Here is a 19544-nt window from a genome sequence, read left to right as displayed (position 1 = left end):
GGAAAGAGGTGTACAATGGCTCTGGACTGGTATCTGACTGTAAAGCCAAATAACATGCAATCCAAAATAAGGCAAACGTCTGCAAGATAGTCAAATGCAAATGTCTTTCCGAATAAACAGATTTCAGTGTGCTTGAGGTATAGCATAACTAATGGGATCCAGCACAGATCAGCAATTAATCACCGAGCTTTTCTTTTTCTAGTCCTCGACCTCCATATGCCATGATGGATAACTCATGTTGTGCCCGTCTACAAGCCTATAAATCCACCTTATCAGCGAATTTCGTTCGCATCTACCTCTGTTTTTCTTCTGATTTCTTTACTGTCATGTTTACAAATTCGATATATAAATCCGTGTTTGTTCTCCAACAGATGTCGGCTGTCTTTACTGATGTCGATGCAATTATACGCAAGCTGTTTGAAATGAACAATCCAAACACGGTGCAGGAAAACGATTTAGCACTAATGTGTACAAAGCTTTCCAGACGCAGACGCAACTCATCATGGGACGTCCCTTAACTGAAATATTTCAGCACTGCAGTGAGAGACAGGCGAGTTATTTTCGAAGTATACCCTCTTAAATTATAACTAACTTGGTTAAAAAGACCACACGATGCTAATGTAAAAGTATTTTGTTGCTAGAATAGGTCAACCTGCGTTAATGCACGAAAATACTTAACATAAGATTTTTATTATTGATTCTATTCCCAGACTGTATAAAAAGTTTTGGATTCCGCAAAGCTTCTCCATTTACAAGACCAGATTGCCCAATGCATTTTGATTGGCTAATACACTGCCGGCCACTATATTAGGTACATCTTACTAGTACTGGGTTGGACCCTCTTTGCATTCAGAGTTGCCTTACTTGCCTAAAAGATTTTGCTCTATATTGACAGGATAGCATCACGCAGTTGCTGCAGATTTGTCTGCTGCACATCCATGATGCAAATTTTCCGTTCCATCACATCTCTAAGGTGCTCTATTGGATTGAGAGCTGGTGATTGTGGAGGCCATTTGAGTACAGTGAACTCATTGTCATGTTCAGGAAACCAGTCTGAGATGATTCACGCTTTATGACATGGCACGCTATCCTGCTGGAATTAGCCATCAGAAGATGGGTACAATGCAGTCATAAAGGGATGGACATGGTCAGCAACAATACTTAGGTAGGCTGTGGCATTGACACGATGCTCGATTGGTACTAATGGGCCCAAAGTGTGCGAACAACATATCCCCCACACTATTACACCACCAGCCTGAATCAATTATACAAGGTAGGATGGATTCATGCTTTCTTGATGCCAAATTCTGACCCTATCATCCAAATGTAGCAGCAGAAATCGGGCTCATCAGACCAGGCAACTTTCTCCAATCTTCTATTGTCCAGTTTTGGTGAGCCTGTGAGAACTGTAGCCTCAAATTCCTGTTATTAGTTGACAGGAGCGGCACCCAGTGTGGTCTTCTGCTGCTGTAGCCCATCCGCCTCAAGGTTGGACATGCTGTGTGTTCAGAGATGCTCTTCTGCAGACCTTGGTCATAACGAGTGGTTATTTGAGTTACTGTTGCATTTCTATCAGCTGGAACTAGTCTGGCCATTCTCCTCTGACCTCTGGCATCAACAAGGCATTTACGCCCACAGAACTGCCGCTCATTGGATATTTTCTCTTTTTCTGACCAACCTCTGTAAACCCTAGAGATGGTTGTACCTGAAAATCCCAGTAGATCAGCAGTTTCTGAAATACTCAGACCAGCTCATCTGGCACCAACAAACCACACCACGTTCAAAGTCACTGTACTGATAAATTAAGCATGATTAGTTTGACATTTTTCAAGCAAGATCTACATTTTTGGCAAGGTGTTCCTTAAGTTTTCTTGTATGGGAAAACTTTTTAACGTTTAAAGGTTCAGGACACCCCGGAGAACTTTTTTTTTTATATTAACAGATGTGTGTGTGTTGAGCATTAGTTAAGACAATGTTAGCACCTGTCAGCTTTAATTGTGGGGAAAACTGGATAATTTTGAGCTTTTGTCAGCTAATTTCAGCTTCCGGGTTTAAAATGATTTATGGGGCGGGATCAAAATCGGCGACGTAGCGCAGAACTGCAAGTGCAATGATGACCCGTCGGTTTCTCATTATTATTTAAAGCGGAGTTTTCTTATCCTATGAGAAGAGCCGGCTGCTTAATTATTCATGAGACCTGCCAGACCTGCCAGTGTCAAGCCCGAGCTGAGAGACACGGAAACCACGGCACAGTATTTAGCCGTTCATGAAGGCTCATATGCGTTTGTTTCCATCATCCACGGGATTTGTTGCATGCTTTCCCCCGCGATACCAGCAGGGTTAATGGTTAAAATAGACGGGTCAGGAGACCCGCTGCACTGAGTCTGCTGGATACGGGGATTGAGGGAGAAGTCCTCATTTATAGTGTTTACATGAACACGATTATCTTTATAATGATATAAATTGTGGTTGTCTGTATATGAAATTACGAATAACAAATGTAGCAGGGCATTAAATCACTGTTCATTTCTTTGCATTTTAACTTTGTAAACTATAAACTCATGCGTCTCCTCTTTGTGTCTCATTTTGTGAGCTAACTGACAACAGCAGTTATTCGCTCCCCTTCTCCCCTGCTGGCCACGCCCACTCCTGCCCGATGCTCGCGGAGCTCCACGCCCATTAATCATGCATCTTTTGAAAAAATTCTGAAGTAGACTTTAACCGAAAGAGGGGGGTGTCATGGCCCTTTAATTAAAAAAATATTTAAACTTTTGGTATCTATTTACATGCTAAAATCCCTTTATATATTAGTATATTTTCTATTTGGTACATATATTTTAGGCACTGGTGCTTATTTTTTATTCAATGTAACCTACTGTTTGATATATTTATTTGTAATTGATTGATTGATTGATTGATTGATTGATTGATTGATTGTGTTTAGGTCAGTCGTTCACTAGCCGATCTGTATGAAAAGCCTTGCCCTCTGGATATTTAAAAGGATGTGTATCTGAAACATACAACAAAATGTACCCCAAGTCATTTTTTTTAGATTCAGAAAAATGAAAACAGCACCCTCTAGTGAATTTTTGATCTAAAACGTGCAGTGAAACCTACCAGGCCTTTCTAGAGCTGGATGATGTTCCAAAAAATATCACGTTATCATGTTTCATATCATTCAATATTGATAATTATTGAATATTCTTTAACAATACTCTTAGAAATATAGGGATTTTTTTTAATTTACCAACTTTATTTTGAATTTACTAACATTACTAAGACAAACAGTTTTAGTGGTCAAAAACAAAAACATTTAAATAAAATATCGCATAAACAAATGTTAAAGAAACTCTTAATCTTGTTAAATAAAATGTTACAAAGAGTGTGCAATGGTAAAGTTTAAACACTGAACAATCAAAACAAACCTTAAGGTGTGAATAATAATGATGCAGTAACCTCAAACTCTGTCAACAGCACAAGTCAAGATAATAAAATCTGAGCTTTCAAGTAAAGAAACCAGCCATTATTATTCAAATACATACCGCAACATAACAAATTGTAAAGTTTAATGACTTCATTACCCCTATGCTAAAAAATCTTTCAGATGGGGTGCTAGTGGCTGGGATGCACAAGAAAAGAAACCAAAAAGCCACTCTGGTGACATCCTTAAATGCTTTATTTACAATCTCCTCACTGCTGCCAGTCACCGCACTCATTTTAGGATGTACTGTTATTCTGACCTAAAGTGACAAGCAAGTGCGCATGGATTCTTTCACCATTTAAAATGGGCTTTGCACTCTTGCTCCCCTGGCATCTTTCGTAACGAGGCGACCATCAAGCGTTTTCCCAGAGGATGACAAACAGACAAATCATTGCTGCAGCTCTGATGCAAGTTTATGAAGAAAAGTAAAAAGCGCTGCAGTGTTTGTCTGAGGTTATAAGTCTACCGTTACTGAAATGTGTATATTCCATACAAAGTGTGATGCAGATTGGTTAGTTCTACTTGTATGAAATGAGGTGCACTCGTTGCATTCAGAAAAAATCTGATGTCTTTTTAAACATCTGCAGCCACATTTTAATAAAACTATGTTGCTTCATACCGAAACTACATGCAGAACCTTTTTTTTTTAATCGATATTTACAATCGTGCTCGGTCAATAAATATTAATAAGGATTTTAAATCGCCAAGGCCTACGTCTTCCTAAAAATTCCAAGTGGATAAAACAAAACCATACCCAATTATATTTCCGGTTTTGCTAAGAAAACAAACAAACAAAAAACCTTTAGATTATAGAAGCAAATGGACTGCATATTTCAAAAGTCAAACCCAGTGCGCCAGCTCTCATTTAAACCCACGATGTTCACTCTCATTTAAATTGGTCACCTTGGCCAATAATTCCCTCTGATTTTCATCTGTCCTCACCACTGCAAACCGAACAAATCATGCAAAGACAGAGAGAGAGAGAGAGTGACAGAAAGGCGAGAGAACATGCAGATTCAAGGCACACAATCATCTATCTAACATCAGTGGAGCTGCATCACATTAGTGTCTTCCCCAGTCCCATCTTATCTTTCGGAGAAGCCCAGCAGATGCATGTCGAGATCAGCACTTGCAGTTTACGGTCCAGTGTGCGCTTTATCATTCCAGGAGAAAAATGTTGCATTCATCATCTCTGAATTGGCTCTCTTTTTATCAATCGGAGATGCTACAGATAGTGGTGTCAGAATGCAGGTGGTTGATTTTGAGACGGCTGTGCACAGTGGTGCTTTTTCTGCAGATCAGAGAGAAGAAGGCTGCAGTGTGCGAGCTTATTCAAATGCATAAACAGCAGGCTGGAGCAGGGGAGAGAGCTTGTTGTCAAGTTTGGCATCTTTTTATTGTCAAAACAGAACGTTTAAATGTCAGATATTGAACGCTGGAAGTGATACAGATGCAGAATCCAGAATGCGCCAACTTTAGCCCTTGCTATCCATTTGGTTCTGGAGTAAGGGTAGACTGATAATGAAAATGACTTTTTTTTGTTTTTATATAAATGTGTCGTAAAGATATAACCATTGAACATTCATTCATTTTCTTTTCAGCTTAGTTCCTTTATTAATTCTGGGTTGCCACAGCGGAATGAACCGCCAACTTATCCAGCATCTGTTTTACGCAGCGGATGTCCTTTTAGCCACAACCCAACACTGGGAAACATCCCAGTCTTGCATTCACACACACATACACTACAGCCAAATATTCAATTTACCTGTACCACATGTTTTTGGACTATGGGGGAAACCGGAGCACCCGAAGGAAACCCAAACAAACACGAGGAGAACATGCAAACTCCACACGGAAATGCCAACTGACCCAGCTGGGGCTCGAACCAGCAACCTTCTTTTTGTGAGATGATTGTGCAACCCACTGCAGCACAGTGCTGCCATTATTAATCAATAAAAAAAGTAAAAATAAATAAATAAATAAGGACAAATATAAATTAAATAAATACATTAACTAATCAATCAACTTATTAATTTGTTAATTAAAATTATAAGCCATCGATAATATATTTTGTTCAATGTTATTTTATACCGTAAATGTGTCTTAAAGGTATAACCATTGAACAAAACGGATTACTTTATTTAAGTGTATAAGATTACAAGTTCATGCAAGTGTTTGTTGTTTTTGTCATTTAAAAAAATGATTAGATATGTTTGATCAATCATGAGATTTAAATTAATAATTAAAAAAACACACCAGTTATAATAATAAGCCTTTGTGCATCAAATTGTGTATTATTTTGTAATTTGCAAGTAATCAAAAGGGAATAAACACAACAATAACATGGCACTGAGTTAAAATAAATGAATAAATTAGCTGTTTTCCATGATTAAATAATAATAATAATAATAATATTAATAATAATAATAATAACAATAATAATAATAATAATAATAATAATGCCTTTCATTTATATAGCACTTTTCTGGACACTCAAAGAGCTTTACTCATTTTTGGGGGAATCTCCTCATCCACAACCAGTGTGCAGCATTCACTTTGATGACGCGGCGGCAGCCATATTGCGCCAGACCACACACCACACACCAGCTGATTGGTGGAGAGGAGACAGAGTGATCAAGCCAATTATGATATGAAGCTGGCGAGGAGGTCATGATGGACACAGGTCAGTGGGCAAATTTGGCCAGGATGCAAATACAGGTAAAACCCCTACTCTTTTTTTTTTTTAAGAACATTCTGGCATTTTTAAGGACCAGGACCTCGGTTTAATGTCTTATTCGAAAGACAGCGCTCACTGAGCAGTATAGAGTCCCCTTCACTATACTGGGGTATTAGGACCCACACAGACAGTAGGTTGAGAGCACCCCTAACACCACTAACACTAACACCACATACAACAGCAACCTATCTTTCCAAAGTTTTATTGCATTATGGGACTTCCATTTTCCTTCCAACTTTTAATGATAAAAAGTTATTTGAAGTGATATATCGTCTGAATTGGTATTGTAAATGATGCTACATAAACTTGGTCATAAATTGGCAGTATGTTTTGGTTATTACATAAACTAATGTTATTGCTTATACAATTTAAACAGATTCAAACTACTGAAATGTCAATAGAGGTCACATTTTTATACTACAGAGATAAATGTTTGGGTCTCATATTTCAATTAATGTATGTTTAAACAAATAACCACAAATAAATCCAAATTAAATAAACCAAAAACACATGTGAATCACGAAATTCCAGAAACTTATTATTTTAATATAATAATAATAATAATAATAATAATAATAATAATAACTTATTATTATAATATAATAACTAAAAATATGGTAACATTCACCTGATTTTTAACATTAGAACATTGAGAAGACCAAGATTAGACGCAATAAGATTTCTTTCTATAATTGTGTAAATGTAGTTTAGACTTACTGCAAAACTGAAGAAATAAACACTACATGATTTAAATGTAATTATTTTAATGAAACTGAATGAAAGTATCTATATTACACATTAATGTCATTCTCCGCCTGTCTGTGTTTCTGGGGAAAATAGAAAAAGCCTGATTATTCTGCTCTCCTTCTCTCTGGATACTAGAAAATCTCAGCATGAGCAAATGAGAATTCCAGCGCTTTCATTTATCTGTAACTTTATAGACCAGAAAGAGAGACGCAGATTAGTTTGTATGAAGCTGGTCTATACTTTAATGTGGCATTTATAAATAATTAGCTTCTGAAATATTCAAAGATAAAACGCAAAACAATTCAATAGTTGTTTACTAAGTTACTTTAATGTTTTTATTTACTGTACAGGCATTCATCTTCTTTTCTTGCTTCTGAAAATATGAAAGTCCTTTTCATTCAGGGCATCTCGAATGTGTTAATTAAATGAAGAGATTTCAATAAGACTGCACTAATAACAGGATTAGCAATTTGAGCGTTTTCCAATAAGACAACCAAATTAATTCTGCTATTTTACGGCATCCCTAGTGATGTGAATTATTTATCAGTTAGCATTCACATAATTTTTTTGGGGGGGAGGGGGTATGTGAAATATGTAGTTCAAATAATTGTCATGTATTAAGACGTAATTGACTGTTTCCATGGCAACACCTGGCAGATCTGTCATGATGACTCCTCATACCAAATTTGATACTTTTAAAAGGTTCCTGCTAATATGAGAATGGAATAAAATTCTTTTAGTTTCTATTTTGCATGTAATAATAGTTTCCGAATGTCTTTTAAGGAATCAGATGTGTAGTATTATTCTGCAGTTTGTTCTAATTTTCTCTCGCTTTTTCTTTGGTTCATTTTGTGAACATATTCATTTGTTTAAATTTTTTTTAAAAAGTCAAAGATAGTCTTTCTTTTTTGGCATCAACTTGTGCCATTGTTTTTTTTTTTTTTTTTTGCCCACTATAACATGCATAGAAGACAAAACCATCAATTTTTGCATTCCATATACAGTTAAAGACAGAATTATTAGCCCCCTTTTGATTTTTTTTCCTTTTTTTTAATATTTCCCAAATGATGTTTAACAGAGCAAGAAAATTTTCACAGTATGTCTGATAATATTTTTTCTTCTGGACAAAGTCTTATTTGTTTTATTTCGGCTAGAATAAAAGCAGTTTGAATTTTTTTTTGTAAACTATTTTGGGACAAATTTATTAGCCCCTTCAATAGTATCCCTTCAAAAATATTAATTCAATTTTGATTAATATTTAATTTTGTTTAATTTCATAAAATTGTTTAATTTGTTTTGTTTTGTTTAAATTTTGTTTTGTTTTGTTTAAATTTTGTTTAATTTGTTTAATTTCATAAAATTTTATTTTATGAACTTTCATTTTATGAAGATTAAAGTGTGACAAACATGCAAAACAAGAAATCAGTAAGGGGTCAAACACTTTTTCACACCACGGTTTGTGTGTGCATATATAGCAAGCGGCAACCTCCCATTCTCCCTCGTGAAGCCAATACGGAATTAACTAAAACTGCAATTCATTGACTGGCCTTTGGGGGCTGGCTCCAGGAACTCCAGATGTTCACTGACTGCAATGATAAATTGGCCAAATTTACAGCCGATAAAAACATGTTTACAAAAGATGGTTTTGGTGCATATAGCTAATATTACCCTTCATAACAACTGTGAGGGGGATCATTTATTTATAACTTATCCGTTTCGTTTATATTAAGTTATATTAAGTCTGAATAATTAAGGACGTGGCCACTTGCTGCTTACTGTCTCGTCACCTCAGCTGATTCTAGCTGATAACCCGCTGAACTCGGCATATACATTATATTTTTGTTTTCTTTATGTGGATTTACACAGTCAATTGCCTTTTGGAATTATTTCCTACAATTATCAGATAATATGGCATGCTGTGGCTCTTAATTGTGCTCGCAAACCATTCAAGTGGTGAAAATGTGAAAAAGTGTTTTGATCCAGGAGTGCAATACCAAGTTCAACCACTGGGTGTCAAACTTACATACGGCACTTTTAAAAATCTAAGGCAACCAGTAAGTTTTAAGTGTAACAAAGTGGCATATGCATTGCAAAAATTCTCAAGAATTGTGTTGTTTCAGTTCATATTAAATAAGTAGTATGAACAAGCAGCATGTTTTTGAGTGTGGCTGTAAAACTGTACGTGTCGCAACACTGTAAATGACAAAGAATACTTAATTACCTGCGAGCAGATCAGTTTTGGGATGAAATATGGTATTCAGACAAGGTATGATGGTCATTTATCATTGAAGCTGTGTGTATTAGGAAACGTTGTTTTCTTTCAAACATTTTTTTCCTGTTCTAATTAAAATATATATTATTTATGTGACAAATTGCCACGCTCTCTGTCATATCACTGTTACGCTGAAACATTTTCTTGTATTGCAATACCATGTGTCATTTTCCATTTGTAGCGAGTGTGCCATTTCTGCAGGAGAGCCCGAGGCTTCAGTTCGCCTATTCAATAAATCACTAAGAACCACACAACGAGATCCTCCATCACACACACACCAATGCAGTTAGCCAACATCACCCGTTCATTTGCTTTAATTGAAATCAATATTAGGCTAATTGAATCCTGTGACTTTTCTTGAGCAGCATGTGTCTGTTGTATGCGAGTGGCTGTGTTTGTGCATCACTGAGGTCAACTGACATGGCTGTATCTCCGAGAGGGTCAAATGAAAGGCCCAGCTTTGAAGTCACTCATCTGCTTGAGTGGAATGGCTTTAAATATTAATGCCTTGTGCTGTGGTAATGGAGACGATTACGTCTGTTTTATTTTCAAGACGGTTCTGAGAATGGCATGCATACTGTATGTGTTTATGTAGCAAAAAGTCTATGATCTCTGGAGACAGCTTAGGATCAGCACTCCCATTCATCTCAATGGAAGCTGTTTGGTTGGTAGAATGTGATTTAAAACCTGCCAAGTTTCTGTAAACACAGAGTTCATTGTAATGTTTTGTGTGTGACTGGGAAAGAAAACAATGCCATGAAACTAATCATGGATTGCACCTAGTCTAGAACCCTATCCTAGTATTAGTGATGTCTAAAAACCAAAACCTTACGGGTGATTTACATTTATTTGACAATATTAGATTAATTTATTTAGCAAACATTTCTACACTGTAATGCTGGGTTCTGCACAATTCTATCACAAATTGTTTAAGTAAACATAATTATTGTTTTCAATTTTAAGTTGATTGAACAAAGAACAATTAAATTGTCCCCAAAACACCTCAAAAATTGTGTTTCAGCTCATTGCAAATAAGTAGTTTGAACAAGCAGCAAATTATTTTTATTTTTTTGGAGTGTATCCAAAGCAACTTACATTCATTTATTCATTTTCTTGTCGGATTAATCCCCTTTATTAATCCGAGGTCACCACAGCGGAATGAACCGCTAACTTATCCAGCAAGTTTTTACGTAGCGGATGCCCTTCCAACCGCAACCCATCTCTGGGAAACATCCACACACACATTCGCACACACACTCATACACTATGGACAATTTAGCCTACCCAATTTACCTGTACTGGGAGTACTGCATGTCTTTGGACTGTGGTGGAGCACCCGGAGAACCCCACGAGAAGGCAGGGAGAACATGCTCCATACAGAAACACCAACTGAGCCGAGGTTCGAACCAGCGACCTCCTTGCTGTGAGGCGACAGCACTAGCTACTGCGCCACTGCCTCGCCCAAAGCAACTTACGAATAAGGATTATTACAAATGAGAGCAATGTATGGATGCGAAGACAAGTGTAAGTTAGTTTAGCAGTTTGTTTTGCTCTAATCTCTCTACTAAAGTGCAGACTAGCATGACGGCGCTCATCATACATAATTAATTAAATATTATATAAAGATTATTGAGCAGTTTAAACAATGAAAAACATGTTCTTACACAAATTTGAGAATCAGAAAGTTTTGATAAGTATGTCAATATTTACAAAAAAAGGGAGATAGATGGATAGATAGATCTATATACGTATATAGATCTATCTATATACGTATATATATATACGTATATATATATATATATATATATATATATATATATATATATATATACATACACATATACACACACTTACACATATGTATGTATATATATATATATATATATATATATATATATATATATATATATATTATATATATATATTATATTATATTATATATGTATATTATATATATAGATCTATCTATCCATCTATCTCCCTTTTTTTTGTAAATATTGACATACTTATCAAAACTTTCTGATTCTCAAATTTGTGTAAGAACATGTTTATATATCTAATTAAATATATTTAAATATATCATGTAAGAACAGCTATATATATATATATATATATATATATATATATATATATATATATATATATATATATATATATATATATATATATATATATATATGCATTTAAAAACTGTGAAAGGGTTAAACTATGAAAAAAAAACTGAAGCTAAAGGAACTTCATTCAGGGTAATGAGCCCCTTATGACACAACAAAAGGGGTGTAACAGTTGATGCTGAAAACACTGAAATAATGAAATGGCAGTCCAGAGTTCCGATCTAAACCATAATAAAGAAAAAGAAATCTCAGCAAAATATTGGCAGCAAAGTTGGTTATGAAACCCACAACTATCCCTAAACTCTAAATTCTATAAATCAACTTAATTCTTCTGAAATTATACATCTAGTAATGATACATGACATTTTCATAAGCGTGATGTGTTCAAGATTATAATGTAAAATTTATACATTTGGTATTATCAACAAGATACTTTTTCACAGTATTAAACATTTTTAAAAAAAATTCTATTTTTTGTCATTAAATTTACAGATTCTAATTGATATCTGTTAAAAATGATAAATTTTAAAATCACTGTTTAATGCAACTTGACACTCAAAAATGAAAGTTGCAACAATTCCATTGTGTAACCAATAGGTGGCGACAACCAGCAAATAAAGATGTGTCACTGAATAATTCTTAAAAAAAACTTATATGTAGTATTGATAGATGAAGCGTTTATATAACTACTCATTGAAAATGAGGCAAAATATATATATGATGTGTTGTTGTACACGATTATAATGTGAAATCTATATATTCAGCATTATCAGCAGGATACTTTGTCACAGTATTAAACATTTTAAATGTTTTTTATTCAGCTAGCTTTTTTCTGATTTTTATTTTCATTACAATTACAGGTTTTAATCAATGTTTGTTAAATCCAAAACACTGGAGTTTATGATAGATATTAAAATCACAGTTTAATACAACTTGACACTCAAAATGAAAGATGCAGCAATTCCATTGTGTAAACAATAGGTGGCGACAACCAGCCATGAAAACTGTGTCACTGAATAGTTCTTCAAAAATCGTACATCTAGTAATTATACATGAAGGTTTTTATTAAATTACTCGATGAAAATGAGGCTAAAACATAAATGTGATGTGTTGTTGTACACAATTATGATGTGAAATCTGTACGTTTAGCATTATCAGCAGGATACTTTTTCACTGTACTGAATTTTTTTTTAATTCAACTAGTTATTTTCTGATTTTTATTTACAATAAAATTACAGGTTTTAATTGATGTTTGTTAAATCAAAAACACTGAAGTAAATGATAAATATTAAAATCAAGATTAATGCAACTTGACACTCAAAATGAAAGATGCAGCAATTCCATTAAGTAACCAATAGGTGGCGACAACTAGCAAATAAAAATGTGTCACTGAATACGTCATCAAAAATGACACATTTAGTAATGATACATGAAGTTTTTTATTAAATTGTTAATTGAAATAAATAATAAAGTAAAAATAAATATGTGCTGCTGTACCAAATTATGATGTGAAATCTATACATTTGGCATTATCAGCAAGATCATTGTTCACAGTATTGAACATTCTATTAATTTTATTTTTATTCAGCTGGTTATTAAAATTCCATGTTTTAATTTATGTTTGTCAAAAACAAAACTTTCCTCCAGTATGCTACTGTTGTAATAAATGGAAAGCAATTTACATTTGTTTCTCCTCCCTTTTGTTCATGTGATCCGAACCATGAGATTTGTGATCCATTACACCACTAACAAGTAATATGTAATGTAGTACAGCTTAGAAATAACTTTCACAAACTGACAAGTCTGATTCCAGTCCTCCTACTACCTTTAAGCCGGCCGCTACTTTCTCATAAATCAAAAAGACTATTTTTCTTAGTCACATTTAAACAAGCTCCACAAAATGCTGCGTACACAAGCAAGTTCACTTCATTTTGGCTGAGAGCCAGTAAAATCATACCATCTTATTTCAAAAGAAGCACTGGCGTTTCCAAAAGCAAAGAGTTGCATTGTGGGTGACAGCTGAATGGTGATGCACTGCGGCTGTGTTTTAAGTGTGTGTCTTGTGTGTTTACTGTGGACTCATTCTTGCTGACGCATCATTAGCTGGATTTACCCGTGGGCTGCTCTTATGAAAGGTCAACCAAAGGTCAGCTTGAACTTCATCTTACCTTTTCTCTCTCATTCTTATTCTTTTCTGGCTTGCTTCCTCTTTCCTCCTTTCGTCATCGCACCATCTCTTCATTTCCACAGCAAATTCTGATTAAGAAGAGAATAGATTATTTTTCTAAAATCAGCTCACAGTTCAAACAGACTTTACATTTTAATGTGTCCAGCAAGCCACAGTGGAAGTGAAGGATTTTAGTTTAATAAACAGCAGGGGGGGTCGTACATTCGCCGGAGGTTCGTTCAAAGCATTGTGACCTTATTTCATCATGTTTCTGTTTTTTAGCATTTCTGTTTTTGTTTATTCATATCATCAATAATTCAGTATAATGTTCAGAGCAAAGATTCCTCTCTGGTGGAGCAAACTCATCAGGTTTTTTTTTTTTTTTAATTAATAAATCTTAACAATGATACATTTTGCAAAAGCACAATAAAGCTGTTTGTTAGTATAACAGGACCAAGAAGTCATTATAAAATCATCGACAGCCTGCGAAGAGCATGTGATGCTGCAGCAGATATTACTGCTCTTAAATATGACAATTATATATATATATATATATATTAAGGGTGTCACGATCCTCCAAATCCTTGATTCGATTACATTTTCGATTCTAAAGGCACGATTCGATTCAATTTTCGATTATGAATAATTAATTAATTAATGACCAATTAATTATTTGTAGCCTACTGTTTAAACTACCTGACCTGCATGGTCTTTGTTTTACCCATAAACAAATCATACAGTAAATGAATAAAGGCAAGATACACACATAATTACCACCTGTCAATCACTTTTTTCTGCGGGACTCGTGAATAGGCAGTGATCTGTGTCGTTATAATGGTGTCGGTAAAAAAGACGCACAACCAACAGAAACCAGCCAACAGTATCTGAGGTGTTCGCTAAAATGACAAAGTACAAGTGAGTGAAAGATTGAAGCAGTCCTCTGACTGCCTGGACCTGCTGTCTCTAGCGCATGGCTGTGTGTGCGTCTGTGTCTGTGTGGTCACGTGATGTGCATTTTCAGAGGTAGAGAGGAAGGAGGTGCTGCTCAGAAATGCTACACGCCACTGTGGATGTCAAATCGTTGTCGTTCTAAAATGCCATTTAAAAACAAAGACAGTGTAAACAGGGCCTGAGTGTGTACTTTTCGCGAGCGGATTTGCAACGGGGGCGGGCGGAGGATCGATATGCCGGTGTTGTCTATCGGACGAACCGTACGTAACACGTACATAGCAGAGCTTGCAAAACTGTGTTTTTTTGTCGACAACACGAACGTTGTCAACAAAACTCATTGGAAATCCAAAATGCTTACACACCGGCGACTTCATTGAAAAAGGAGAGGGTTTAAGCTCTGTCGACGGGTTTCCTGCTTCGGCAGTTTAACAAGCCCTTCTACAAGCCTGTTATCTTTCCGCTTGGCAAGCCAAGATGACGTGACATGGGGGCGTGGCAGCATCGACGATTCTATTTTTTGATTTGATAATCAAAATTGAGCATAAATTTCGATCGATTTCGATTCAAAATCAAAATTGTGACAGCCCTAATATATATATATATTCACTTTATTGCAAAAAGTCCTCTTAGGTTTCATCAGCGACAAATAATAGTCTAGACACCCCTTCAGATAATAAACCATAGAAATCATCCCCTACTCGTCCTGCCACACACTAAACTAAACACTAAACATTTTGAAATCCAGCCACTAAACACTAATGCATTTCAGCAGTGACACTCTGGTGTGTTGTTAAAATAAAGCTTGAACTAAATTTGTGCCTTGGATGATTTTAAATCTATGTTTATTACACAAATAAACTTGAAGAGAGCATTAGAAAAACATGATGAAGCAAGTGTGAGGAAAAAGTGACTAAAATAGTCAAACAGCAACATAATCTGATATTTATCCAACAGCATATAAAACTCAGCAGTGATTGAAACATGTATTACAAGAATATGAATACAATATATATTAATCTGAAACCAGACGACTTATAAAGAGGATAAAATGAAGTTTTACCAGCAAACGCAGCTGCTTTGGAAGAATTGAAACTTGTTGTGGATGTTGACTCCTCAGTTTTCCTAGTCAGCATATACATTTAAGGGTCCTGAAGGTTAGTTTGACCCTGTAAAGTAAGAGCTAAATTAGCTTGACTTAAAATCTTTCTTATAACGTTAACTAAAGTTTTACATTGTAACAGCAGTCAATAAATAAATCCAAAGGTATATTACCGCTTCCTACTGGACTGGAGTGTGAACTGACGATGAACACAGAAAACATTAGGGCTTAAAGGGATAGTTCACACAAAAATTACTATTCTGTCGTTGTTGTCGCTGTTGAACACAACAGAAGATTGATGAAAACTGATAGATGAAGGAAATCCTTGTAAAGCATATAAATCAGAACACATGTGCACACACACGCACACATACATGCACAAACGCATATAACCACCAAATTTTGAGATTAGTAGAAAAGGATAACCATTCATTTATTCATTCATTTTCTTTTCAGCTTACTCCCTTTATTAATCTGGGCTCGCCACAGCGGAATGAACTGGCAACTTATCCAGCATATGTTTTTCACGCAGCGGATGCCCTTCCAGCTGCAACCTATCTCTGGGAAACATCCACACACACTCATCCACACTTATACACTACGAACATGTTAGCCTACCCACTTCACCTGTACCACATGTCTTTGGACTGTAGGGGAAACCGGAGCACCCGGAGGAAACCCACGCGAATGTAGGGAAAACATGCAAACTCCGCACAGAAACAACAACTGACCCAGGCTCGAACCAGCGACCTTCTTTCTGTGAGGCGACAGCACTATCTACTGCGCCACTGCGTCACCAGAAAAGGATAATGTGACAGTATTATCGATTATCTTTCAATCTTTTCATTTAAAAAAAATATTAATAAATAAATCAAACAAATTAACAGTGATGACATACCTTTCCTGTTATTTAAAAATTTTATTTTCATAATAATATTTATTTTAACATTGTTGATTGCCGAAAAAGTTATCTTGAGTTAAGTGTTTAAAGTCAAAAGTTGTGATCAAAAGCTCTAAAATGATTTGAGATTAAAATTTAAATCATAAATAGACCAAACGATCTTGTATAAACAGATTTTACTCAATGTTTCTGCTTAGTTTTTTTTTACCTGTGCTAAAAAAAAGAAAAAAAAATCATATTGTTTGATAGATCATATTGTTTGAAATTTGTTAGACAAATATAGACTGTGATATGTTATTAATATATTTGCAAAACTGACCTAATTAGCTATTTCGGCTTACATTAGGATAAACTATGCGAACACTGCATCTTATTTGACATTACTTTTAGGCAGTATGTAGAAACAAACATCTATTTTATGAGCAAACGTGGTTTTCTCCACATGTTGTGAAGTCTGTCAATGCTCTAAATCTGCCGGTTTTAGACTGTTGAACAGCTTTTTTCTCACATAGACTGATTGGCGTGATTATGCATTCACAATGGTAGGAACCCTTATTGGGTGGTCAAATGAATATCTTTGATTTTAATTATTCACGTTATTATTTAAAATACAGATAAGAGTAAACTTTTTTCTCAGTTTCAAAGGGCTGACCACACACATCTTGTTTTGATGTCCTTGAGGGGGGATCAAGCCTTATTTAGGAGGGTCAATCCCCCCCAAGCCCCCCTGTAATTCACACCCTGTATAGATAGATTACACAATATTTAACTGTAATATGAACTATTTTCCTGTAGGACAGTCATGCAGTTTATAACTGTATATTAAAGTTGCATTGTGAAATGACGGTATATTTTACAGTAAATTTATACATAGAAATAGATCGATAGATCGATAACAGTGAGTTACTGGCAAACTACTGCAAGTTACTGTAGATATTACAGGAAATTTTTAACAGTATAGGTAGGTAGGCCGTGGCGTAGCGGACGGGCCCGCAGGGGGGCCCCGCATGATTAGGGGGCCCCGCGTCGTCGCGATTTGAAAATCCGGCAACCGGAGCAATAATCAAACCCCTGGGAACAACTGTGGTCGGAACCAAAGTTCACAGGACTGTGTTTACTATGCTCCTCTAAATCGGTGGACTACTTCATACTGATTGCTTGCCGTCGAACCGAGTCATAGCTTATTACCATAAAGTTGACTTGATTTCAACTCTCCTCGACACCCACACCGGAGAAGATGCGCCGCGCTGTTCCTTGCCGCAGGTTCTCATTGAAAATGAATGACTTCTGGTTACTTTGACGCTCTCGCCGTTTGTTTGTGATCGCTCTTCAGTTTGTGAACGCTACCCCGCGTCGTCGCTCCACCCCGCCCCCCTTTCCCGCTCCTTAGTTTGTGATCGCTCCTCAGTTTGTGAAGGCTTCCCCGTGTTGTCACTCCACCCCGCCCCCCTTCCTCGCTCCTCAATTTGTGATCGCTTCCTCGCTCCACCGACTCCCCCGTCCCCGTCCCCTCAGTTTGTAATCGCTCCATCACCCCCCATCTTCAGTTTGTGATAGCTCCTTCCACCCCCCCCCCCCCACTTCCTTCATCAGGGGGGCCCCATCATTCCATCATTTCTGCAGGGGGGCCCCCGCATTTTGCGTTACGCCACTATAGGTAGGTAGGTAGGTAGGTAGGTAGGTAGGTACTGTAGGTAGGTAGGTAGGTAGATAGATAGATAGATAGATAGATAGATAGATAGATAGATAGATAGATAGATAGATAGATAGATAGATAGATAGATAGATAGATAGATAGATAGATAGATAGATAGATAGATAGATAGATAGATAGATAGATAGATAGATAGATAGATAGATAGATTTTATTATAGACCTCTAAGAAAGTCAGCAAACAGTAACCACAATAATCCAATTCCTATTGCCTAAGTGCTCAGGTTGTGAGCAAGCTGTTAAAAGTTTGCCATTCGTCATCGCAGATCGGTTAGGAGACGCCAAGCTCTGGCCTCTTTTGCCATCTCATACAGTGAACTCACGGTGACCTATTCGCCTGGGCGTTCATTTTTCTCCAAAGGGACCTGACATTTCTCTGACATTTGATCAGCCTTTCCTGTGTCACTAGCGGACTAGTGCTCATCCAATCACAGCGGCTCTAACAGTGAGTGATCCAGCTGAATGACATATCTGTATGGAGCAGACCGTCGACCAAACAGCATAAAAACAGAAGCAAACTTTCACGCTCTTTCTGACCTTCAGATAATCACACGTTCTATAAAAATAACAGTGTCTCTGGAAAAGTTCCCATCTTGTACTTTAGACTGTGAACATCCTACACAAAAAGTGTCCAGCTATAATCACACTCCACAAATTGATTATAAACCCTGAATGCATACTCTTTTTAAGACCTTGTTTGAATATTATCTCAACATGCAGTTGTCTTCATGTTTATCAGTAAGAAACTATACAACTGAAGTCAAAATTATAAGCCCTCTTGTTATTTTCTTTTCTTCAAACATTTCCCAAATGATGTTTACAGAGGAATTTTTCACAGTATTTCCGATAATATTTTTTCTTCTGAAGAGAGTCTTATTTGTTTTATTTCTTTATTTGTTTACATTTTTTAAAGCATTTCAAGGTCAATATTATTAGCCCTCTTACGCAATATTTTTTTGATTGTCCACAGAACAAACTTTACAATGACTTGCCTAGTTAATTAGTTAGACCTTTAATGTCACTTTAAGCTAAATACCAGTATCTTGAAAAATATCTAGTCAAATATTATACTGCCTTCATTCATTTTCTTTTTGGCTTAGTCCCTTTATTATTCTGGGGTCGCCACAGTGGAATGAACCGCCTACTTATCCAGCATATGTTTTACGCAGCGGATGCCCTTGCAACTGCAACCCATCACTGGGAAACATCCATACACACTCATTCACACACACTATGGCCAATTTAGCTGGGTCAATTCGCCTGTACCACGTCTTTGTTTTAGTCTTAGTTTTAGAATCTTTTTTTTTTATTTTTCCCTGTTTATTTATGCTTTTAAATTGCATTATGGGATCTTGATCTCTC

General features: G+C 36.0%; 1 long non-coding RNA gene across 2 annotated transcripts in view; it reads right to left on the bottom strand.

The window, feature by feature from the left end:
* Nucleotides 1–18959, bottom strand: part of LOC141378672 (uncharacterized) — a 93956-nt gene extending 74997 nt beyond the window's left edge. The window contains exons 1-2 of one of the 2 annotated variants that reach the window (XR_015515432.1): nucleotides 15530–18959; nucleotides 13520–13607 (exon numbers count right to left, since the gene is read on the bottom strand). This is a non-coding gene — a long non-coding RNA (uncharacterized LOC141378672). The remainder of the gene's footprint in view (nucleotides 1–13519; nucleotides 13608–15529) is intronic. The other variant, XR_015515433.1, reaches the window with a different exon arrangement.
* Nucleotides 18960–19544: the final 585 nt, after the last annotated feature.

This window comes from Danio rerio, chromosome 18 (assembly GCF_052040795.2).
Source record: "Danio rerio strain M-AB ecotype USA chromosome 18, GRCz13ab, whole genome shotgun sequence".
In the NCBI taxonomy this organism is placed as follows: Eukaryota; Metazoa; Chordata; class Actinopteri; order Cypriniformes; family Danionidae; genus Danio; species Danio rerio.
This window is presented reverse-complemented; position numbering and strand designations above follow the sequence as displayed.